The following is a 26,054-nucleotide window of genomic DNA, read 5'->3' on the forward strand; positions in this document are numbered from 1 at the left end:
TTTAAACATTTTCGTTCATTAAAAGCAGTTAACAAGAAAATGACCTTGCCCTAATTCCTTCAACAGAAATGCTTTCCACACTGGAATGCAGGATTGACTTTATGCAGTGCATGCAAAATCTCCACAGTTCAAGGAAAGTTTTAAGAATATGTAAAAATAATTTAGAGGATAATCCATTTCCTCCGGATCTGTGCTTTAATTGGCGATATTTCACACCTCAATAATTTTGTTAAATACAATGACTTATTAAGTTTATTAACTCAGTGGTTATTTCTGTTCATTGTGAACACATTCTCATTCACATTAATCTACTGGTTAGTTCCTCTGATGAATGTTCAATTACAGTGAATATAGTTGACGTGAGGAGTTGAGCAATCTATCCTCTAGGATTAAGTCTGTTGTGCAGTTTGTTTCTGTGCTATCTCCGACTAACTTGTCAATGGTCCTGACCATTTGTAAATTGTCCAGTTCGGATACCTGAATCTCAGACAGTTCAATTTCATCTCACGCTTCAAAACCACTTTTATCTGCCAGAAATACAATATTCGATTAGGTGCCTCAGAATTGAGAGCCCTGACTCTGTTGTTCCAATCAGAACGAACGTTTCAGGAACAAAAGGCAGATAGCAAGAGTTTTCAAATTGATTGTTGACAACAAGAGATATTTGATTGAGCGAGGCAGAGGGAAATATGCTGTATATTTTCTTTGTGCCTCAGTTATGCAGGACATGTTTCGTGGCACAATGTAGAATCAGAATTGTTTTGCATCTTATTATTTGAAAACCTATTATCAGCTTTTAATGTCACTGGCAACGGTCATATTACACTTCAAATCATTTTGATCTTTTCCAAACTAAGCAGACCGTCTGGTGCAGCAACATTCACAGGGAAAAGAGGAAGTTCTAGGTTGGAATCCAGTGACAGTGAATTGATGGCAATGCAATTCCTAGATTTATTCCTCTGTAGTTCCCATAGAGTTTGAACAATTTGGAGCTGCTGTCAAAGCATTCTTCGATAAATGTTGAAATGTTACTTTCATTGTACAAACATTCTGGAACAATCCCTGGTTGTTGGAAGGTGTTAATAACTAACATGGTTTATGTACTGTCAAAACAGGTGGGCTGTGTTCTCTGTGATAGTGTCAAGCTCATTGAATTCAGGTCTGTTGTGATGTTGTAGTAGAGTCCCTGATTCTGTGCCAGGTGGCCTGTGTTCACTTACAACCTGTTAGAGAGGTATGTAACACAATCTCTTATCAGGTTACTTCAGTGCAAGAAAGCAGATTTACATGTCTGGGTGTTTGTTGGAATTCCACTCCCAGAGGCCAATGAAATCTATTCAATCGCTGTCCTGACTTGTGTCTCTTAGATATTAAACAGAATTTTGGTGGTTAGCAACTTTTTCCAGATCAATATTTGTTCACAAGCTTTTGGGCATCGCTAGATGGGGTTAATGGAGTAAGTGCTCAAAGAAATCCCAGCTTTTGACTTGCTTTTATGACAATATCATTTATAACTAATACAGAATGAATCATTTTCAAAGCATATTTGATGAGATTATGCTTAGACTGTTTTACTTTATATTAAACCAGTGCTGTAGCTGAAATTGATTGTTCAGTACGGTGGGAGTTCCGCTGAATCCAACACTTGCAGCAGATGGTGATAGCTTTTCAGTTGGTCTTCAATTACTATTTCAGACCGTCCAGTACCTCTGCTAAGAATTCTTTTTTCCAACAGGAGTCAAGCCAACGTAATCACTGTTTATCTCAACAGGTGTGAGCTCTTGTGCCAAAAACATGAAAACAATTTGGTGAAGAGCGGGGTGGGGGGTGGGGAGGGTCTCTGGATGCGAAAGGTTAACCTTGCCTTCTCTCCACAGGAGCTGCTAGACCTGCTGAGTTTCTTCAGAAATTTCTGTCTTTATGTTGGTTTACTAGCATTTAAAGTTTGTTGTTTCGTTGAAAAAAAGTTGTGTTCGATGAAACGCGTTCTTCAGAGAAAAGATGCATTTGAACAAATTGCGAATGTTCAGAGATATTAAATATCAGAGAATCATTGAATTTCACCGCCCTGATCTCGAGCTGTAGTTTCACAAGAAACTATGATGAAGTAACAACACACTCCAGAGTGCAGTGGCTGCTGTAATTGGGGTGCAAGTCATTTTGATCACTCAAATAGAGAATGTCAATTATCCCGTTCCAAATAATCAACAGAAGGTTTTTTTACAGCATGTGTGAAACAATTAATTTGTTGAAATATTTTAATAAAAAGTGTTCACTGCCAGCGCTAGCTTAATGAATGACACAATGATAGGAAAGTAGGAGCAAGAGGAGGGCACTCATCCCCTCGAGCTGTTCCACCACTTACTTAGATCATGGAGCATCTGTGAGCTAAATCCACAGGCCTCCCTTTGGCTAAAACTCTTCTACACCTTTGATTAACAAGCAAAAACTATCCCAGATTTACTGATTCGACTGCCCATAACAAAGGGAAACATCATTTCTGAAAGACATTCCTGTGAGTACTGTGACACAATGAGGCTGGAATTAATTGCTCATGAAAGTAAACTTTAAATCTCTGACAATTTCCAATTGAAACATCCCACTCATCATATTTCTTTAATTTAACACTATACTTCCCTGGAATAAAGAAATATAATGTGTGATTGCCTTGCTAAAAATGATGGAAACTTCATTCCTATTATATGATTAAGAAATAGCTCTGTTCATTCAGTGAAAACACAGTCAAATCACACAAAAGGAAACCATGTCATCTTGTGTCGACACACAAGTGCCTCAAATAATTTTCAATTCTTCCAGTGGTTGTTTGAATCTCTAGACAGGTGTGGAAGTGTCAGACTTTTTATATCGCATTGAGAAACCAGTTGTCATCAGTCTATTTGAATTGCTGAAGTTTGTGTGGTATTAGCACATTCACAGCGCTGTTAGAAAGTGGGCCCCATGGCTGTGATTGAGGAAGAGGAAACGGGCAGGGAAATCGTTGAGAGTCAAGTTAAAGTCTGATTTGGAGGAGAGCTTTCAGGTGAAGCATTTACATGCATGTGCGCCCTTATCCTCAAGGATCACAGTTTTGGAACATGCTGCCGAAGGGACATGTCAGCATGCAAAATGGAAGCTGAAGAAGGCCCCTCGGCCCCTCTCGAAGGCTACTCCATTCATGGGATCATCATTAATCTTGCTGCTCACCAGTCTTCCCAACACACCGATAAAATTGAACCTGATTGTTTACTGTTCAGCAAAAGAATGGTGAACCTTTGGAATTCTCCACTACAGAAATTGATTAAGGACAAAACATTAAATGATTTCAATAAGGAGATAGATTCCTTCAATCCTTAGAAAATGCTATGGATATGTGGGAGAAAGGCAAACAGGGTACAATATTGGTTGAAAGCCATGAAATCATTGAATGGGGCATGGTTTGTAAGTTTGCACGTAACGCCGACATTGGTGGTATAATTGGCAGTGAAAGTTATCTAAACGTACAATGAGATCGTGATCAGCTGGGCCAATTGGCTGAGGAGTGGCAGATGGAGTGTAATTTAAATGTTAACGACGAGTTGCTTTTTGAGAGGTCAAATCAGGTCACAACTTACAGAGTTAATGGTAGGGCACTGGATAGTGATGTTAAACACAGGGTCCTGAGGGTCCAGACTCATAGAGTCTTACAGAGTAAATGGTAAGGCACTGGGTAGTGATGTTGAACACTGAGGACCCTGAGGGTTCAGACTCATCGATTCTTGAAAGCGGTGTCTCAAGTACCTAGTGTGTTGAAGGTGTTTGGCACATGTCCCTTCATTGGTCAGAGCACCGAGTGCAGGAGTTAGGGCTTCATGTTGTAACTGTCCAAAACATTGGAATGAACTGCCAGAGGAAGTGGTAAATGCAAAGATAGGTCCAACATTTGAGTGCGAGCAGCAGCTAAGGTAAGACAGTTTTTTTAAAAAATTACTTACCGGTAGCGGGCAGCGGTGTTTTTTTCTTTCTTTACAGAAAGAGCGGGAGCAGCAGGGGGAAGTGACGAAGACTGGAGGGACAGCCGGGGAGGTTTTTTTTCCCTTTAAAAGCGCGCAGGAGAAGAACCCGAGACACGACAGAGGTAGTGTCTCCCACCCGCCCTCCTCCTCTAACCTAAATAATAAGACCCGTTGTGGTAAGTAGGTAAGTGCTGCATTTTGCTTGTTGTATTCTTTAGACTCAGCTTTTTTTATATAAAAGGTTACTTTCAGAGGGATGGCAGTGAAGGCAGTGCAATGTTCCTCTTGCAACATGTTTGAGGTGAGGGATGCCATGGACGTCCCTGCTGATTACACTTGCAGGAAGTGCACCCCTCTCCAGCTCCTCCAAGACCGTGTTAGGGAACTGGAGCTGGAGTTGGATGAACTTAGGATCATTCGGGAGGCAGAGGGGGTCATAGATCGGAGCTTTAGGGAAGTAGTAACTCCAAAGATGGCAGATAGATGGGTGACAGTGAGGGGGACTGGGAGGAAGCAGCCAGTGCAGGGACCCCCTGCGGCCGTTCCCCTCAAGAACAAGTATACCGTTTTGGATACTTGTCGGGGGGACGACTTACCAGGGGTAAGTAACAGGGCTCAGGCCTCTGGCACGGAGCCTGTCGCCGTTACTCAGAAGGGAAGGGTGGAGAAGAGCAGAGCAATAGTAATTGGGGACTCGATAGTTCGGGGCACAGATAGGTGGTTTTGTGGGAACGAGAGAGACTCACGTTTGGTATGTTGCCTCCCAGGTGGAAGGGTACGTGATGTCTCTGATCGAGTTTTCCGGGTCCTTAAGGGCGAGGGGGAGCAGCCCGAAGTCGTGGTCCACATTGTCACCAATGACATAGGTAGGAGGAGCGCTGAGGATGTTAGGCAGGCTTTCAGGGAGCTTGGTTGGAAGCTCAGAGTTAGAACGAACAGAGTTGTTGTCTCTGGTTTGTTACCCGTGCCACGTGATAGAGAGTCGAGGAATAGGGAGAGAGAACAGTTAAATGCGTGTCTACAGGGATGGTGCAGGAGGGAGGGATTACGGTATTTGGATAACTGGGGTTCTTTCAGGGGAAGGTGGGACCTCTATAAACAGGATGGTCTGCACCTGAACTTGAGGGGAACCAGTATACTTGGTGGGAGGTTTGCGAGTGCTCTTGGGGGGGGGGGGGGGTGTTAAACTAACTGTGCAGGGGCATGGGAACCCAGACTGTAGCTTTAGGATGCAGGACCTGGAGTGGAGGGAGGTTAGGAACATGGCATCAATTTCAAAGGAGGGTGCCTGTAAACAGGAAAGTGGTTTGAAGTGTGTATACTTCAATGCAAGAAGTGTACGAAATAAGGTAGGTGAACTTGCAGCGTGGGTTGGTACCTGGGACTTCGATGTTGTGGCTATTACGGAGACATGGGTAGAACAGGGACAGGATTGGCTGTTGCAGGTTACAGGGTTTAAATGTTTTAGTAGGGTCAGAGGTGGGGGTAAAAGAGGGGGAGGTGTGGCATTGCTTGTCAAAGATAGTATTACAGCTGTGGAAAGGACGATGGATGAAGACCCGCCATCTGACGTAGTTTGGGCTGAGGTTAGGAATAGGAAAGGTGAGCTCACACTGTTAGGAGTTTTTTACAGGCCTCCTAATAGTCCTAGAAACGTAGAAGAAAGGATTGCGAGGATGATTCAAGAGAAGAGTGAAAGTAATAGGGTGGTTGTTATGGGGGACTTTAACTTTCCTGATATTGATTGGGAAAGCTATAGCTCAAGTTCGTTAGATGGGTCAGTGTTTGTCCAATGTGTGCAGGAGGGTTTCCTGACACAATATGTAGATAGGCCAACAAGAGGTGAGGCCATACTGGATTTGGTTCTGGGTAATGAACCAGGCCAGGTGTTAGAATTAGAGGTAGGTGAGCACTTTGGGGACAGTGACCACAATTCGGTGACTTTTACTCTAGTGATGGAGAGGGATAAGTGTGCACTACAGGGCAAGAGTTATAGCTGGGGGCAGGGAAATTATGATGCTGTGAGGCATGACACAGGATGTGTGGCCTGGAAAAGTAAGCTTCAAGGCAAGGGTGTAATTGATATGTGGAGCTTGTTCAAGGAGCAACTATTGAGTGTCCTTGATAAGTATGTACCCGTCAGGCAGGGAGGAAAGGGTCGTGTGAGGGAGCCGTGGTTTAATAGGGAATTGGAATTCCTTGTTAAATGGAAGAGGGCGGCCTATGTAAAGATGAGGCGTGAAAGTTCAATTGGGGCGATTGAGAGTTATAAGGTAACCAGGAAGGACCTGAAGAGAGAGCTAAGAGCAGCAAGGAGGGGACATGAAAGGTCCTTAGTTGGTAGGATTAGGGAAAACCCTAAGGCTTTCTATCGGTATATCAGGAATAAAAGAATGACTAGGGTAGGAATAGGTCCAGTCAAGGATAGTAGTGGGAAGTTGCGTGTGGAGGCTGAAGAGATTGGGGAGACACTGAATGAATACTTTTCGTCAGTATTCAATCAGGAACAGGACATTGTTGTCAATGTCAGTACTGAGTCACAATTAAGTAGAATGGATGGTTTTGAGGTATGTAGAGAAGAGGTGTTGGAAATTATGGAAAGGGTGAAAATAGATAAGTCCACTGGGCCTGATGGCATTTATCCTAGGATTCTCTGGGAAGCAAGGGAGGAGATTGCAGAGCCATTGGTCTTGATTTTTATGTCCTCGTTGTCTAAAGGAGTAGTGCCAGAAGATTGGAGGCTAGCAAATGTGGTTCCCATGTTCAAGAAGGGGAGTAGGGATAACCCTAGTAACTATAGGCCGGTGAGTCTCACTTCTGTTGTGGGCGAAATCTTAGAGAGAATTGTAAGGGATAGGATTTATGAACAGCTGGATAGGAATAATGTGATCAAGGATAGTCAGCATGGTTTTGTGAAGGGCAGGTCGTGCCTCACAAACCTTATTGAATTCTTTGAGAAGGTGACTAAGGAGGTGGACGAGGGGAAAACAGTAGATTTGGTGTATATAGATTTTAGTAAGGCGTTTGATAAGGTTCCCCATGGTAGACTATTGCAAAAAATACGGAGGTATGGAATTGAGGGTGAGTTGGAGGTTTGGATTAGAAGTTGGCTGGCTGGAAGAAGACGGGGGGAGTAGTTGATGGCAAAGGTTCATCTTGGAGTGCCGTCACTAGCGGTGTTCCGCAAGGATCTGTTTTGGGACCATTGCTGTTTGTCATTTTTATGAATGACCTGGAGGAGGGGTTAGAAGGTTGGGTGAGCAAGTTTGCAGATGATACGAAAGTCGGAGGAGTTGTAGACTGTGAGGAAGGATGTGGCAGGTTACAGTGGGATATAGATAAGATGCAGAACTGGGCAGAAAGGTGGCAAATGGAGTTCAATGTAGCTAAGTGTGAGGTGATTCACTTTGGTTAGAGTCATAAAAAGATGGGGTACTGGGCTAACTGTCGGATACTTGGTAGTGTGGATGAGCAGAGGGATCTTGGTGTCCATGTACACAAATCTTTGAAAGTTGCCACCCAGGTAAATAGTGCGGTGAGGAAGGCATATGGCGTACTGGCTTTTACTGGTAGAGGAATTGAGTTCCGGAGTACTGAGGTCATGTTACAGTTGTATAAGACTCTGGTGCGGCCGCATCTGGAGTATTGTGTGCAGTTTTGGTCGCCATACTATAGGAAGGATGTGGAGGCACTGGAACGGGTGCAGAGGAGGTTTACCAGGTTGTAGCCTGGTATGGTAGGAAGATCGTATGAGGAAAGGCTGAGACACTTGGGGTTGTTTTCATTGGAGAAAAGAAGGTTTAGGGGTGACTTGATAGAGGTGTACAAGATGATTCGGCGTTTAGATAGGGTCGACAGTGAGAATCTTTTTCCACATATGGAGTCAGCTATTACAAGGGGTCATAGCTTTAAATTAATGAGGGGTAGGTATAGGACAGATGTTAGGGGTAGGTTCTTTACTCAGCGAGTCGTGAGTTCATGGAATGCCCTGCCAGTAGCAGTGGTGGACTCTCCCTCATTATGGGCATTTAAGCGGGCATTGGATAGGCATATGGAGGATAGTGGGCTAGTGTAGGTTAGGTGGGCTTGGATCGGCGCAACATCGAGAGCCAAAGGGCCTGTACTGCGCTGTATTCTTCTGTGTTCTATGTCCCATTTAGAAGACATTTGAACAGCTCTAGGAACTGGATATGTCTGGATGGATATGGGCCAAAGGCAGGCAAGTGGAATTAGTTTATTTGGGAACTCTGGTCAGCATGGATGAGCTGGACCAAAGGAACTGTTTCTGTGCTGTACGAATTTATGACTCACTGACTTTATGGTGGAGGAGGCTCAAAATTGGAAGGTGGTGAGCAAGTGAGGGGCTAGATTAGGCATGTGGGAGAGTTTGGGCTGGTAGGCTGTGAGGTGTTGGCTGGCTGCTGGGTAAGCTTGCATGCACTCTGTCTGGCAAGGTGGCATCAAGGTAAATGGTAATGGTCACAGGATAATTTGGTCGAATTGTGCTTGGTAGGTGAGGGGTAGTTTGAGCTGAAATGCAGGAGGTCTGTCTTTGCCAGGCTGTTTAGTGCAGAGGTGGGCAGTGTGCCAGGCTGGTTAGTGTAGAGGTGGGCAGTGTGCCAGGCTGGTTAGTGTGGAGGTTGGCAGTGTGCCAGGCTGGTTAGTGTGGAGGTGGGCGGAGTGCCAGGATGTTTCGGGGGTGGAAGGTCATTGTAATGAAGTGACAGGGGGACGTGTTGTCTAAATGCAAAGCTCGGAGTCTGGCAAAATGGTGGGTTGTAAAGGACAGATGCGAAAGGAGCTGTGATGCAAGGTGCACAGGTTGACTTGGGTAAGATGAGAGGTCAGTGATCAAGGGCTGAGGTCATGTCTTGGGTAGTGGGCTTTTGTCAGAGGTTGTGAAAATGATGGTGCCAGGTTCAGTCAGGGCCAGATTCACCATGGACCAGGTGCAGGGCGGCAGCAGTGTAAATCAGTGAAAGGAATTGAGATCATATGTCCATCTGGAATATAGAATATAGAACATTACAGTGCAGTACAGGCCCTTCAGCCCTCGATGTTGCGCTGACCTGTGGAACCAATCTGAAGCGTATCTATCTTACACTATTCCATTTTCATCCATATGTTTATCCAATGACCTTTTAAATGCCCTTAAGTTGGCAAGTGTACTATTGTTGCAGGCAGTGCGTTCCATGCCCCTACTACTCTCTGAGTAAAGAAACAACCTCTGACATTTGTTATCTATGTCCTCTCCTGCTAGCCATCACTATTCAAGGAAAAAGACTTTCACTGTCCACCCTCTTTTATGCCTCAATTAAGTCACCTCTCAACCTTCTCTAAAATAAAAACAGCCTCAAGTCCCTCATCCTTTCCTAATTAAACCTTCCCGCCATACCAAACAACATCTTGGTAAACGTCCTCTGAACTCTTCCAAAGCTTCCATATTCTTTCTATAATGTGGTGACCAGAACAGTACACAATACTCCAAGTGCGGCCACACCAGAGTTTTGTACAGCTGTAGCCTGACGTCGTGGTTCTGAAACTCAGTCCCTCTATCGATAAAAGCCAACACAAAGTATGCCTTCTTAACAACTCTATCAAACTGGCTGGCAACTTTTAGGAATCTATGTACGTGGACACCGAGATCTCTCTGCTCAGCTACACTACCAAAATGGATTGCCTCTGATGTGTTTCGTGTGATAGGGGTTGTGTGTTCCGGGCATGAATGGGTGTATAGCAGGGTAGGGTTTGTCAATGTGAGTGGGAATTTAGGTCTAGACAGAGTAAGTGCAGTGGTTAGTCTGAAAGATGAGGTTTGGTGGTGAACTGCGTGTCAGCTTGATAGTTACTAAAGTTAAAGATTACTTCTTCATTTCTCAAATCATATTTACGTAAATACTCAGCTGTAACACTCCAAAGTCTCTGAACCTTAATGGTCCTCCTTTTTTCAGAGGCCCCCAGACTTCAGATAATTGTAAATTAGATGTTTCAACTTCCAGCCAATTGGCATGAGTTCAGCCGTAACAGCCATCCTCCCCGTCCCAGTGCTCAGCTCCTGCCTGTGCTGCTGCTGCAGTGGCCTTCCTCCCAGAGAGAACATTCTGCCTTACATTGATAAGTGAGGAAGACTCACTGGACCTGATTTCCAAGTATGGGGACTGGAAACACGATGGGACACAACTTTAAAGTGAGGGGAGACAGGTATAAGACAGATGTCAGCGGTAGTTTCTTTACTCATTGAGTAATAAGGGTAGGGAATGCTTTGCCTGTAATGGTAGTAGATTCGCCAAGCTTAAGTACATTTAAGTCGTCATTGGACAAACATATGGACGTACATGGGATAGTGTAGCTGGCATGGGCTTCAGATTAGTATGACAGGGCAGCGTATCATCGAGGGCCGAAGGGCCTTTACTGCACTGTAATGTTCTATGTTCTATGATTCACTCTGATTTCTCTCCGGGGGTACTGACAGCTGTTGGGTATTTCCAGCAGCACGGTACCTCGTGGGGCCGCACGTTGGTTCCGTGGTTAGCGCTGCTGCCTCACAGTGCGAGGGACTCGGGTTCCATTCCAGCCTCGGGTGACTGTCTGTGTGGAGTTGGCACTTTCTCCCCATGTCTTTGTGCATTTCCTCCAACAGTCCAAAGATGTGCAAGCTGGGGGAATTGCAAATGTTGTGTTCAGTGATTGGGAGTTTAGGTGCATTAGTCACGGTTAACTGTAGCATAATAGGGTAGGGGAATGGATCTGGATGCGTTACTTTTCAGAGGGTGGGTGTGGACTTGTTGGGCCAAATGGCCTGTTTGCACACACTGTAGAATTTCGATGAATCTGCATTTCCTTGGTTTGTATTTTGTGAAACGTCTCTGCTCTTCACAGCAATTCAGTGCAAGTGTCAGTTGGTGAGATCTTCAAACAGTTACTGGGGTGGGATCAGGATGTTCTTCCTAAATTATGTGGTAATGGTCAAGGTCGAGGGCATGTTTCTAAAGAGGGAACCAATGATCATGATCAGCAACTGGTAGGAAACAAAAATAAACCCCAGTTATGCTGTCGACTTCAGCGAGAGCATACTGGCAAAATTTTACAGCTGATGGTACATTTGAGTAACTGATAAGGTCGAATTAACAGAAACTAACATGCTCAATTGGTCAATCTATTGTAGAGACACCGTCTCCCCCCAGGCTTTATGGCCTGGTCTCCTCCTGTCAGGAGCACAACACCGGTTCTGTGATCTTTGGTTGTTTGGCGATGGACTATTCCCCTGACGTCACCAAGGTAACCTGGAAGAAAGGAGGGGAGCTGATCACGACTGGATTGAAGACTTACCCATCAGTGAGAAACAAGAAGGGAACCTACACCCTGAGCAGCCAGTTAACTCTGCCCGGGTCAGCGGTAGATTACCCCAGCAAAATCTCCTGTGAGATTCAACACCGCGGGTCACACAAAAGCAAAGTAATGCCATGTCCAGGTACGTGTTGTGGGAACTGAGATAAACAGATCATCTGTGATTAACATGAATAAGGCATTATTTATAACCATTTTCACAGAATCACCTTATATAGCACAGGGAAAAGGCCCTTTGATTCACCCAATTCACGCCTATCAATAACAGCCACCTAACTATTCCAGTCTCATGTGCCAGCACATGATCCATTGCCTTGTGTGACTTGCCCTTGCAAGGATACTTCATACTTATTATGAGGCGCTCAGTCTCTACATGACTTATAGGTGCTGAGCTTCAGGCTAACACCACCCTCTGTTTGATTTTGTTTTCCCCTGAGATCCATTTGGAACCTCCTTGCCTTACCTTCACCCTGTGCCCCTGAGGCATTGATCTCTCCATCAAGGGGAAAGGTTTCATCCAGTTTACCCTGTCTCTGCCTAAAATAATTCTAGACATCATGATAATCATCTCCCTAATTCTCCACTGCTCCAAGGAAAACCCCTGTACATCTAAACTAGTTTCATAACTAAAACCCTCCAACCCAGGCAAGATCCTGGCAAATCTCATCAATACTGCCTTCAGTGTAATCACATTCCTTCCATAACATGCACACAACGCATCAGTATGGCCTAACCAGTGTTTTATTAAGTTCCAGTATCATCTCACCACTCTTCATTGTCAATGTCGAGGCTAATAAAAGCAAATATCCTCCCACTTTCTTAGCTTCTTTATCCAGACGACACAGTACTAGAGGGGATCGGTGGGTACATGCACCAAAGATCCTCAGGCCTTTCCAGGGTTCCACCATTCAAAACGTCATACTTCACAGATTCTTCTGCCGAATTACATCACCTTACATTTATTCAGAATAATTTCCATTTGCAACTTTTCTCTTCACATACAACCAACCTTTTTATATCCTCCTGCAATCTAAAGCCATTATGCTCATGACTTAACAACATGACAGTTTTCATTTCATCTGTGAATTCACTGGTTAATCCTCCTAAATTTGAGTCTCAATCATTGGTATGTAAGAGAAATAGCACTGGAATCAACACCAATCCCTACAGAACACCAGGAGACATAGATTTCCAGTCATGCAGACACCCTATGACTATTATCCCCTGCTCCCATCACTCAGCCAGTTCCAGATCCAATCTGTCAAATTAACTCGGATCCCATTGGCTCTGATTATTGCTATCATCTGGACATCGAGTGATCTCTATGAACACTACTATCAAATTGTTACACATGACTTCCTCTCAATAAAACCGTGTTAAACATTGTTGATTTATCTTCCAAATGAAGACTAATTTCACTTCTCAATAGTTTCCTTACCACTGAGACTAGCTTGACAGATCTGTGTTTTCATTATTTATCCCTTCCTTCGTCCTGCATAACAGTGCAACGTTGGCTGATCTACACTCACTTGGCACAACTGCTGTGGCCAGACAGGAATTCTAAATTATTGTCAGCGACCCAAGTATTTCATCCTTTGGTTCGCTCAACCGCTTGGTATACTTTTCATCTGCCTTAGAAATATAACCACTTTTCATTCAGCAAGACAACACAGAACATCACGTCATGTGTCCTAATTTCTGAAAGTACATCACAACACCCCTCCATGATTTCTGCCCCCACATTGTCCATCTTACTAGTGAACACTGACACAACACATTCGTTTTGACCACAACCTAATACTCCGGCTCCACTCCAATAATAACACTTAATGGGCATTACTGTTTCCCGAATAATTATTTTATTATGAATGAGCCTGTAACTTTTAAAAATATTTTCCTTTATTTTGACTGCTATTATTTTCTCATGGTCCCTTTTGCTCTTCTAATTCCTTTGTCTTTCAAACTCCCCCTTGCACGTTCTGTACTCCATATTAGTTTCTATTGTTTTGAGATTTCAGGTTAGACCGGAAGCCTCCCTTGTTTCTCTTTATCTCCCCCTCCATGCCCTCCGGAGCCCGCTGCATTCTTGGTCCCACGCAGTGGCTTCCTGGGAAATGTCCTCCCTGTGATTTTCCTATCTCTTTCTTAAATGTGTCACACCGCTCTGACTCGGATTTACCAATAAGTGTCAGCTTCCAGTCCACTCTGGTTAAGTCATTACCTGATCTTACTAAAATTGTCCTTCCCCTTTTCAGAACTTTGGGCCAATTTCTATTCCTTTGCAGTACAATCTGAAATCCAACTGATTTACCATCACTGTCTGCGAAGTGCTCCACCATTGATGTTTTACCCACTGGGTCGACTTCACTCCCTAAAGTTAAGTTCAGGTTCACCCCTCTCTTGCAAGGTCTGGATTAAAATTCTCTGTATTAAACACATACTTTGTTCAAATATTCTCCTGGGGGCATTTTCAGAATTGTGCTCCCTCGAAATTTTTGACAAAATGAATATCCAAGCCTATGCTGAGGAAGTTAAAAACCTCTTTTCTCATTCCCCTATTTAATTTACATGTCTCTGACATTTGCCCATGTATTTGCACTTGGTCTTTTGGACCAATAGTAAGGTCTATCGTGCTCTCCCAGTAGTTATGTTTGCTGTGTTTTGGTTTTGAAGTACTGTCCATTTGCCTTTGTTCAAGGAGGTATCCATGATTTCATTTCTCTTTACAGCCTAAAATACTCTTGTCAGAATTGCGACAGAAGCAACATTCTGTACCGCACACCCCCGCCCCCATCATTTTCCATCTTTCCCTGTCTCGCCTGAAGGCACTAAACCCTGGAATATTGAATTGCCACTCCTGCCCGGCTCTCAATATGTCTCCGTGATAGCAACGGCATCATATCTTCATTTATGCCAGTAATTCGTCTGCCTTGTTCATCAGACTCTGTCATTAAAACGAATACCATCCAACGTTGCTATCTCCCTTCTGATGTTACCGGCCTATAGTTTCTATGCCTCCTTGACTCCCTTGCTGTGTCCTCTAAGTTTAGCCTTTCACATTGTCCTGCTGATCTTTCTGTGTGGATCCCAGCTTCTCCAGCATTCTGCACAATTATGATTCTTGTATCCATTAACCACACGAAATCTTGATATATGAGAACTGATTGTATTTGTTATGAAATTCGTCGGATAATGTATGCGATGTGTTTCCTAAAGGTCCAGATATTCTCCCACCAACCCTTCTCCTAACTGTGAGCTCCAGTGAAGAAATCGCAAGCAGCAAGTTTGCAACCGTCGTCTGTTCAATCATCGAGTTCCATCCGAAGTCAATCTCCGTGAGTTGGTTGAAAAATGGCCGACGCTTGGATTCTGGCTTCTTCACGTCTCCCGTGTGTGAGGCGAACAGGAACTTCTCGGTGACGAGTCGGCTGATGGTCCCTTATGGTGAATGGTACAACAGTGCGGTCTATACCTGCCAGGTCACTCATGGAGAGAACACTCAAATTAAAAACATCACCGCACTCCAGGGTAAGAGACACAGACTGAGAGAGCTACAAATCACTCTGAACTCGGATGTGAATCAAACACACTAATTTATCAGGCGTAGTAAACAGCATGGTACAGCTTCTCGTTTCCCAACATGCCACGTATCTCATTTCAGTTTGAGTGTTACATTAGCATTGCTCATAATTCAACCTTTTGGCAAGTCAGAAAAGCATGTTTCCTCTCTGTTGAAGATAGACATATAGACAGTGAGCTTTGTTAAATAGTTTGTTGCCTGACCATGCTGGGAGAGGCATTCAGAGTGCTGAATGCTTGCCTGGTAGCTGCTTCAAGGATAAGTTTGGGGTGGAGGGGGATATTGGAGAGATATCTGATTGAAACATAGAAAATACTGAGAGACTGAGGTCGAGTGAATGTGGAATAGATGCTTTGACTGGTAGGCGAGACTAGGACCCAAGGGCACAGTCTCAGGGTCAAAGGGGCACCGTTTAGAACTGAGATGGGGAGGGTTTCTTCAGCCAGAGGGTGATGAATCTGTGGAACATGTTGCTGCAGGGGGCTGTGGGGGCCAGGCCATTGTGTGTACTCAAGCCAGAGATAGATCGGCTCTTGTTTAGTACGGGGAGAAGGCAGGAGAATGGCTTTAGCCTGAAATGTCGATTTTCCTGCTCGTCGGATTCTGCCTGACCTGCTGTGCTTTTCCAGCATCATTCTGATCTAAACTCTGGATTGGCCGAACAGCCTTATTCTGATCCTCTATCAAATTGACGTGGTTAACATATGCAGTGACCCTTAGTTGAAAATAAATCAAAATGCGTTCAATGCTTCATTCCCTGCTCAGGAATGACCTGTTGGTTGGACATTGCACGACATCGATTTTTATCTGGTACTGAGCTCTTTAACTTCATTTATGGGATCAGACCACAGACCAAGTGGCTATCACATTTGATGAACTGGGATAAATGTGATCTCACTGAGCTTCTTTAAGATGCTCTCTGTAATTAGTGGATGAGGCAGGAGAGTAAATTCTGGTGGGAATGCTACAATAGGGATGAATGAACTAGGAACTCGAGACAGGCTGATTTAGCCTGGTTTGGGGTGGCGATGTTTACACAGTGAGTAGTGGATGTCTATAAAATTAGTGACATTTCCATCGCGTTTGTAGATTAATTTAAGACGCTTTTGTTTGTTTTTTTTCTCCCCTGCTCTATGAAGAAATTAAAAAATGCAGCTTGGTAAATAAAGTGAAAGTACAGACCAGTTATGAACTAACTGAATGGAGGGAAAGACTTAAGGAGATGGGTGTCCTTCTCGATATCCAATGCTGTACTCAGTGTCTTGTTTTCAGATCTATTCCAAACACAGCCCACGAGGAACAATGACATAAATTAGAGAATGACATCACACCAATAACGCAAAGTATTTTTGATCATGTTAAATATAATGAACAGAATTTCCATGGCTGTTCACTGCTCCTGTAACACTTTAGAACTCTGCAAAGAGAATAATTATTATTTATTATAATCTGTCCAAAATTTGGGATGTGATTTGGCAGTCAGTGTGACCAGCAGGACTTGTACCTAAGGGTTATGAACATGGAAATGAACTCATTATATTCAGATTACTCTTGTCACAAGTATCAATGGATGGTCTTAAGTGAGAGACAAACTCCGAAAGAAAGATGATTCCATGGGTTACATGATGGTATCTTCGATGATTTTACTTTTTTCACAGGTTTCACTTGTTACAAAGCCAGTGTTCTTTCGCAATAATTACACAGGGTATGTTATAGGTAATCACAAATGTTTCACAGATCAAAATACATCAACAATAGTAAGCATCGTTTCAGCAATAGTTGAAGTTGCCATTTTGAAGGTGGTGTCTTCACCCTGTGAAGGAGTAATCTGAAGATTGGCTGTTTGTATCAGAAAGGGGCATTTTTCATTGACTTTGATTTTTGTTTCATAGAAGATACCGAGTGCCACCCTAACACCGTTAAAATCCTCCCACCGCCAGTAGAACAAGTCTTACTGGAGGCGGCGGTGACGTTAACCTGCGTTGTGTCCAATCTTCCTTCTGGAGTCAATGTGACCTGGAGACAAGAAAAGAAGCCTCTGAAATCAGAGATTGCTGAGCAGCCTGGACAGAATCCCGACAGCGTGATCAGCAAATTAGACATTTCTACTGAAGCCTGGCTGAGTGGCGTTAGATTTGAATGTGTGGTGTACCATCCACAAGGAGAAAGGTGAGCGGTGAGATTAAAGCACAAAGGATCCCATGTGTAATCCAGATTCAGTTACATCAATGGCAGGCTTTGATTGGAAATGAACCAACACCATTGGGGGCATTAGTTGTTTCTCACTCTGACTTACATTCCATCTGTGTAGTTAAAGTGAATTACTAACAGGTCTGTAACAAGTGTCTTGTGCAGTTAATGTTCTCTGCTCAGATATACCCTGGGTCAGAGACAGATTAAAGCTCACTCATTGCAGGATTCCACCAAGTACCTTATCCATCCTAAATCCCTCTATGACAAAATCTGACAATGCACATTTTATGTCAAGGGTCGGGCACGAGTTTTGAACTTGGTGTTTTTGATTCCCCCGATTGGACATTCTTACAAAATTCATGTCAGTTTTAAACTGCCAAATTGCACCAATTGGAAATGTAAATTTAAGACACTTTAAAATTAAATTTGATTGGAACATACCAATCATAAATAGTGCCGAACAGTTTGAATGTAACCTTTGATTTTTTTAGATTTAGATTAGATTACATTACAGTGTGGAAACAGGCCCTTCGGCCCAACAAGTCCACACCGACCCGCCGAAGCGAAACCCACCCCTTACCCCTACATTTACCCCTTACCTAACACTACGGGCAATTTAGCATGGCCAATTCACCTGACCCTGCACATCTTTTGTGACTGTGGGAGGAAACCGGAGCACCCGGAGGAAACCCACGCAGACACGGGGAGAACGTGCAAACTCCACACAGTCAGTCGCCTGAGGCGGGAATTGAACCCGGGTCTCAGGCGCTGTGAGGCAGCAGTGCTAACCACTGTGCCACCGTGCCGCCCATCATGTCCCACCACACAGGAGTAAGAAGCACCGCTGGGGAACTGCCAGGGATCTTGCGCCAGCGCATGAGTTGACAGAATGTATCTTCACTTTCACACCAAAGAGAATCAACAGATAAGTTGTTGTGGAGCAGAGGGGAGGGGAACGATGAATGGTCTGTCCTCTTGCTCCCTGTGAAGAGTTTTCATGGTAGATGTCCTCTGTAATGTAACCCAGTTGCTAACAGGGACAGTCAGCTTCTTGCTTACTGTCCAAAGATTTAACATTTCCATGCAAAACAATACCTTTGAAGCATGTTAGACACGCTTGGCTCTGTTAACAAATGATAACATTGATTCCCATAATCCAAAACTGGTGTTTGCATCGTCCCAGTTTGAATTCCATAGTTTTGTCTCAGTTTTCTGGAACACATGGGATCAATTCTGGTATTCGAATACCTGATATCATTTTGTTTCACATACAGAACACAAGTAGACATTTTCTAATAAACATATTCAGAAATGTTATCTCTGGGGCAGTGGGGATTTGAACTCACGCCTTTTCTCTCAGAGACAGAAGTTCTATCACTGCAACAGAGGAGTTGCTCATAAAACGCTTATCTCTGCACAAAGATGGGAAATGATTCCTGCAACACCAAGGTCAAAATCTAATTATGGGCAATGCATTAAAATTAGAAAAAAATATTAGAATAATAAAAATTACAGTCTGGTATAAGAACAGATACAGAGAGATGATCGCAAATACACACGTAATGACACATATACGGGCTCTCACCTAAAGACACATATTTATGTGCACACTCAAATGTGCATATAGATAAGATGTCACACACGCATACTCGCACAGAGCCACACATGCAAGTGGTACTTGAACACTCACCTAAGCTTATACAAAAACTCACATACACCGAAAGAAAATCATTTGCACAAATGAACAGGAGTACTCACACATAACCATGAGAAACATCGACACACGGTAACACACAAATGGGCATGAATACATATACATTCATACAGCACAATGCGTACAGACATACACACATGAACACACAGATACAAATTCCGAAAAATGTCCTCCCACATGTCAACTCACACAGGCACGTAAGTGCACAGAGATAAATATTAATATCATTATTTTCCAATTTTCAGAATCACAAACATACGATGACAGAGGCAGCTTAATTAGTTATTTTTAAACCACATTGATCAGCATGTATACAATACCACACGCACACACAAATTCAGAGTCTCACATGCAGACACACAAGTGCATAGATGAACAAATAGAGGGGCGTTTATTAAATAAGGATAATGGGCACAAGGATCAGCAAGCATCCACAAACAATAGCACAAACAAGCTGATCAGGAGCTGGTTTGGGAAAGATTGCCACACAAGCAAACATCATCATATAAATATAAACATCCATCAAAACATAACATTGCATGCTAACATTTATTAAGCATAAACATGAAAATAACCTAGTTTATGTAGGATCTGAAACAGACACATAAGCACACATTTTAGACAGCACTAATGAAAAGTGAACACTCACAAAGACATTACAAGAGAAGCATAGGCAGCAAGGAAGTGGCATATTAGCATGATGATGCTTACATAATGTGAAAAGACAAAAAATTAGGTGCACAAACACATGAGCACACCAGCAGTAAAGGAACAGGAATATGTTTATTGATGCACAGAATCCAACATGGGCGAGAGTGAAGTAAGAGACTCTCATAACCACATACACAAACATTAAAGGGAAACCAAACACACCAAGCAATAGATCAAATAAATTAAGGGACACACGGACAAAAATTTATTCCTAAATATACAGATCTTAAAAACTAAAATATGAAGCAATGTCCTGACTGTGATGTCACTTATATTCATGATTTGCCAAGCAATTGGTCACCAATATAAAAGATGAGAATCACATTTGAACTTTTATTCAGTGATGGCCACAATTTTCAACTAAAGTGCTGTCACAGCCTATATTTAAAATATAATGATTATAATTAAAATCATCATTCGTAATAAGCATTCCTCAAATAATAATATCCTTAAATAATAGATGAAAAGAAAAATAATTTAAAACGTTCTGACATGGACAATGAAGAAAGAACATGTGCAGTTAGTATTTGTAATTTCTTGCTGAGTCAATAACGCACTAATAGATACAGATAAGAGTCACACTTGAGAAATACCTGACTGCTTTATGAAGATGTAATGGTCTCTAATTACATGACTTGGATGCAGATAGATCGATATGGATCAATAAACAATCTAAATGCATTCTCTTGGCTTTATATTCATAGATTCAATAGATCGCACTTGGATTGAAGACTATGAGGATGATAACAGCAACATCTGGACAACTGCTTCCACGTTCATCACCTTGTTCTTCCTGAGTATTTTCTACAGCGCTGCCGTCACTCTGGTGAAGGTGAGAATAATCACATCTTTCTCACACCAAGCAGCCCAATATGTTTTGTGAAATCTCTAAGTGTGCCATTGAATAAACATTATATCAGAAAGTCCCTGATCATAAATATCTGCGTCATTGCTTTCTCTCTCTTTTCCAGGTTAAGTGAATGAATTGTGGACCCCTTTGATTTTCCTGATCTGCTTATCAAGGTCTCTGAATTCCCAATCTCCAATCTGTCCTGTTGCTGTCTCTCACAGTGAGATTACTTCAGTTTATCAGCGTGTAACTGAGACAATTATTGATGGATCTTCCTTTTTACTTTGATATCTTTGAGATGGTTGTGGTTGGAAGAATTTGTAGCTTCCCAGTTGTTTGAAGCCCGTTTGTTTTGTTTTTATTTGTTCCTTACTCAGAATGTTGCCTACCCTTTCTGATGAGACTTTGTATTCCCTTTCTTGTGACTGTTACTGATGGACAGAAAATTCCCAGCTCACAGCGCATGTGTTCTCGTCTCAATGTGGCATCCAGCCATTATATTCACTTCTGTTAGCTTTTACATCAACCTTTTGGATAAAAATGCTTTCTGAAATGGTTAATAAATCTCGAATGAATATGCACTAACCTTGAGTTTGCTTAATTCTTTCTTCAAGGCCAGTCAGTAATAATACATTTCCCACATCCTACTCCTTTCCCAGCCAAATACTTTCACTTGTTCTGTTTGATTGTATTTTATCCAGCCATTTAGTTTAATGCTGCGCTACCATGCAGCCCACTAATGTAAATACATCTTTCACACGATATGCCTGATGGAACACTCCAGAGGCAGAATGATTAGAGAACATTTCCGCTTCTGCACCAAGGGTCACGGCCTCAGGTCACCTCATGATAATTTTATCGGCTCCACCAGAAGCCGAAAAAAGGCAGACAACGGAGTTTGAAAGTTTACTCTACACTGTCTAAACTAAAAGTACTCCCAATGTCAGGGCAGCCTGGGTTAGTAATGCAGAAATCGCCACCTAAAGCGCCCAACTAAACATTCATCAGCCAAAAATGTCAACGTTCAGTCAGGTATTCAGACACAACACGTGCACAATCCAAGGGCGGAATCTCAGAACTGGAGTTTTTCTCACACATAAATCTCATGGAACACAATTCCTGGGATCTACTTGACACACCACACCTGTCGAATCCCAGGGAATGAGACTAAGATCTGTCTGATACAGAGATATTACTGAACAGCAACCCTCAAAAATAATAAAACAGAGGTCGTTGTGATCAGGCAAGGCACAGCTCGTGAGTACCTGAAATATTCAGCCATTGAGATCAATATGACACAAGACGGAATTGAGAACCAATCACAGCAACTGGTCACAGAGTCTGGAAACTATCAGCAGAGGAGAACAGTCCCAATTTCTCAGAGTTGGTGAGGTGTATCATCCCGGGAATAGTGTTGTGAATCAGTCACGCACCCAATCTCATAACTTTGCATTTTTTTCAAAAACGTGGCACCTGAAACTAGATGCAACATTCCAGGTGAGACAAGAGACTTTTTATTTCAGTTTGACATAATTGCTGTGTGTTTGTTCTCTACAGCGTAGGGTGATGAAGTAGGGTTTATTTGCTCTTCTGTCCATGTGTCATGGTACATTCCCTGATTTGTGCACATACACAGGGGGGATCCTCTGCTCCTGCACCCCTTTGGGTTTAACCCCTTACTATTGTATGTTCCCCTGAGTTCATCACAAAACAAAGAAGCAGGTCACACCTCCCTGAGACTGAGATCTATCTGACACACCGATATTAATGAATAACAATCCTCAACAATTATAAATCACAGGTTGATTTCGATCAGGGAAGGCAGAGATGAGAAGTTCTGGAAACCCTCTTGCTTTCCATGTCCTTTCCCACAAGCCGTCTGTCAAGCTTTGAAGCACTTAGCTGTTCTTCCAATATCCTAACATTTTATTTTAAATTGCTTTAATATTTTTCTGTAATTTTGCATTATAGACCAAAGCACATGTTGAACCAACAAGGACTCCAAACACTGAATGGAGTTCGTTTTTTAAAATTCTTGTTTCTATCCAGAATTTTCCTTCCACACAATGTAACCTTTTATTTCCCATCACCCAAGTCACCCATAGTATTTTTATTTTCAGCTACTAACCATCACCAGTAAGTTGAATAATTTATGTTCAAAGCCCCTCCCATCATCAAAAGTACGGCAGAAGTCGGAAGAGCTAAAAGGAGATTGGAGTCAATTTTTCTTGTGGTGAAACATTACTACTGTTCTAACACAAGGGATTTCTGAGGAATGGTCCAGTGAAGCTATGTGGATGGAACTCAGAAATAAGAAAAGCATGATTATTTTGATGCGATTGTAATAGTCCCCCCAGTAGTCAGAGTGAAATTGAGTAGCAAATATGTCGAAAGATCTTATTTATACGTAAGAATAATAGGATTGTAATAATAGCAAATTTCAACCTTCCAAACATAAAGTGGGACAGCCATGGTCTTAAGAGCTTGGATGGTGAGGAATTTAGTAAGTGCTAAAGTCAATTTTCTTCATTAATATGTAGATGTAACTATCACAGAAGGAGCAAACTTGACCTACTCTTGTGATATAAGGCAGGGCAAGTGACTGAATGGTTAGTAGAGGAGCATTTTGGGGCCGGGGTCATAATTCGATTAGTTGTAAAATATTTATGGAAAGGATTGGCATTATATATAAGTTAAAGTTCTTAATTGGGCGAGGGCAAATTTTGATAGGATGAGACAAAAACTTTCAAGAGTTGATTGGAGTAGACTGTTTGCAGCTCAAGGGACGGCCGGCAAGAGTGAGGCTTTCAGAAGTGAGATAACGAGAGTTCGGAGGCGTGATATTCCTGTTAGTGTGAAGATAAGGCTGGTAAGAGGAGGGAACACTGGAGGAATAAAGATATTGAGGCTCTGGTTCAGATGAAGAATGAATCGTATATTAGATATAGAGAAATGAGATCAAGTGAATCCCTAAGATTACAAGGGGTGCAGGGACATTGTAAAGAGGGAAATGAGGAGGGCAAGAAAGGAAAATGAGATAACCTTGGGAGATAATGTTAAAGATAATCCAAAGAGATTTGACTAGTACATTAAGAGCAAAGGGGTAGGTCATAGAGTCATAGAGATGTATAACTTGGAAACAGATCTTTCAGTCTCACTTGCCTATGCTGACCAGATATCCGAAACTAATCTAGTCCCATTTGCCAGTACTTGGCCCATATCCTTCTAAACTCTCCTATTCGTCTACACACTCAGATGCCTTTTAAATGTTGAAATTGCACCAGCCTCCACTGCTTCCTGTGGCAGTTCATTCCATACACACCATCCCCTGCATGAAAAAGTTACTCCTTAGGTACTTTCAACTTTTTCCCCTCTCACTCTAAACCTGTTCTCACGAGTATAGGTTTAGATGAGACTCCACCCACCCCAGGGAAAAAGCCTTGTCTATTAACTGTATCCATGCCTCTGATGATTTTATAAACCTTTATAAAGTCACCCCTCAGCCTCCAACGCTCCAGGGAAATCAGCCCAAGCTCATTCAGCCTCTCCCTATATAACTCTATATGGCTGTGAATATGTATAAGCCTAGAGGGATGGTTTCATAAATCATGTTACATTTTATATAAACGCTGTTTTTTTTTATTATCATTTAGTTTAAAATGGAGGATGGGTGGCTTTTCAATTTCATACCAGTAGCACAGAAAGACCTGGGGAAATAAACTGCAACAAAAAAGAAATGGACAAAAAGTTATTGCACTACGGATAATCTCACCATATCATTCGTGTAAAAAATAATTCCCTGTTTTGACCTTGAAGTTAATAGAGTCTATTAATTAGTCCTGTGTGTGTAATAATTTTCATCTATCTGTCATTCTACATTTAGTTGTTATAGTTACCGTGTGGATTACTGCACCTCTCTAAAAATTCAAAACAAAATAAAGTAAAACTGCAAATTAATATTGTATGTAATTACGAGAAAAATAATTAGCAATTCAATGACACCAAATTGGAAAGAAATGTTGAAATGTAGCCAATTCTGAGGACTACAAGAAGTTGCTAGAGATCATTAATTAATTTACGGCATGTTCAAATAATTAGCAAATGAAGATCCACACAGATAAACGTGAGGTGTTACATCTTGGTATGAATAATGTGCAGGTCATTTATTCAAAGATGCACGTCTAAGTGAGGGAGACAAACAAAGGGATTTCAGACAATTACATCAGTCACTAACAATTTCACCACAGGTTCCAAAGGCCATAAAAATGAAAACAAGGCTCGAAGCTTTATCTCTAAAGGGATAGATTTGAAAGTAGGGTCACTATAGAAATTTGGTTGACTATAATTAAGAGTATTGCCTGCTGTTCGAGTTGACATATTATAGAATGTATGAGAGAGAGTGAAGAGAAGATTTATAAGAATGCTACACAAGTTTCTGGCTGTGTTTATCATGGAAGAATTGTTGCGCTGTTCACTTCTCTCTTGAAAAGAAGGATGACAGTTCTAAAATTATGAAAGGTTTTGAAAAGAGAAGGTACAGAGAAAACATTTCACTACGGGGTAGAACATAACTAGAGACTGTCAATATAAGACAGTACCTCAAGAAATCCAAAAGGGAATTCAGAAGAAACCTTTTCACTGAAAGAATGATGAGAACGGGGAATATGTGACCAGTCGGAATAGTAGAAATCAATTGTTTAGATGTATTTCAAGGCGAGCACTTGGAAGGGATGGGAATAGAGAATTACAATGGGCGATTTAGATGAGGAAAGATGTGAAACACCTTGAGTGGAACATCTTGAGTGAAACACCTTAAGCGCTGGCATGAACTGATTGTGCCAAATTGTCTGTTTTTCCTCTGTAATCCTGTGTAGAAAATCACCATTGTATGAAACAAAAAGTGTATTAAGAACATCGAGAAGAATTATAAAGTTTCTCACAAAAAAGTCTCAAGTATTCAGCACTGAATGTAAATGATTTTATTAGATGGCCACACTTCACTATTTGCTTGATAGCACTGAAACAGCAGTAATCACAGTACCCTTACTAGGAGTAGGAGTAACCCAGTGTCCATGCACCAATTGGGGGACCTTAATGACTTATTAATGGTCTCAATAGGAACTGCCAACCTGGTCCTGGGTTTGTTGTGAACACTCTAGCCCTCACGGCTTCTTTCACTCACTTACTCTGATTTCCAGTTCCCGTAATGATCGCCACCATGGACAGGAGACTGTTCCAGTATGCAGATGGGGCCCTATTATGAGCCATAAGGTACTTCATTAGGAGGGACATCCTGCAGGCGTGTCTCTAGGATGCAGGAGGAGGTCTCCCACACAATGGAGGCCCCACCTTCTGCGAACAAACTGCCAGCATTGGCGGGAGTAAACTCTACATTGACCACCTGAGTGGCCATCCTTTCCCGAATTTGGGATCAATAAAATACTATGGACGTGGAAATATGAGAGCCTTCCCTTATTATTATCCACCTAATGACCTGCAGCCTGTCCCTAGAGGGCTTATAGAACCCAGTCCCATTCCAATATTCAAGAACATGAAGAGCTGGCAAAGTGGTCAAAATTGATAAAGCTTAACACAAACAGTCTTGTCCTGAGTGTTAAATTGTAAAGTGTAACTTGAGATGAGTTCAATAAAAATGGCAGAAGTACC

At 42.3% G+C, this 26,054-nt stretch overlaps 1 pseudogene across 1 annotated transcript; it reads left to right on the forward strand.

The window, feature by feature from the left end:
• The first annotated feature begins 11,401 nt into the window (after window positions 1–11,401).
• On the forward strand, window positions 11,402–17,092 carry LOC148137852 (Ig heavy chain C region pseudogene; annotated as a pseudogene). The gene is made up of 3 exons (XR_015754151.1): window positions 11,402–11,463; window positions 14,556–14,867; window positions 16,812–17,092. The product of XR_015754151.1 is annotated as an Ig heavy chain C region pseudogene (transcript).
• The last annotated feature ends 8,962 nt before the right edge of the window (window positions 17,093–26,054 follow it).

This window comes from Chiloscyllium plagiosum, unplaced genomic scaffold (assembly GCF_037043375.1).
Source record: "Chiloscyllium plagiosum isolate Xiang-an unplaced genomic scaffold, Cpla_swu_hap1 HiC_scaffold_42, whole genome shotgun sequence".
NCBI classification, from domain to species: Eukaryota; Metazoa; Chordata; class Chondrichthyes; order Orectolobiformes; family Hemiscylliidae; genus Chiloscyllium; species Chiloscyllium plagiosum.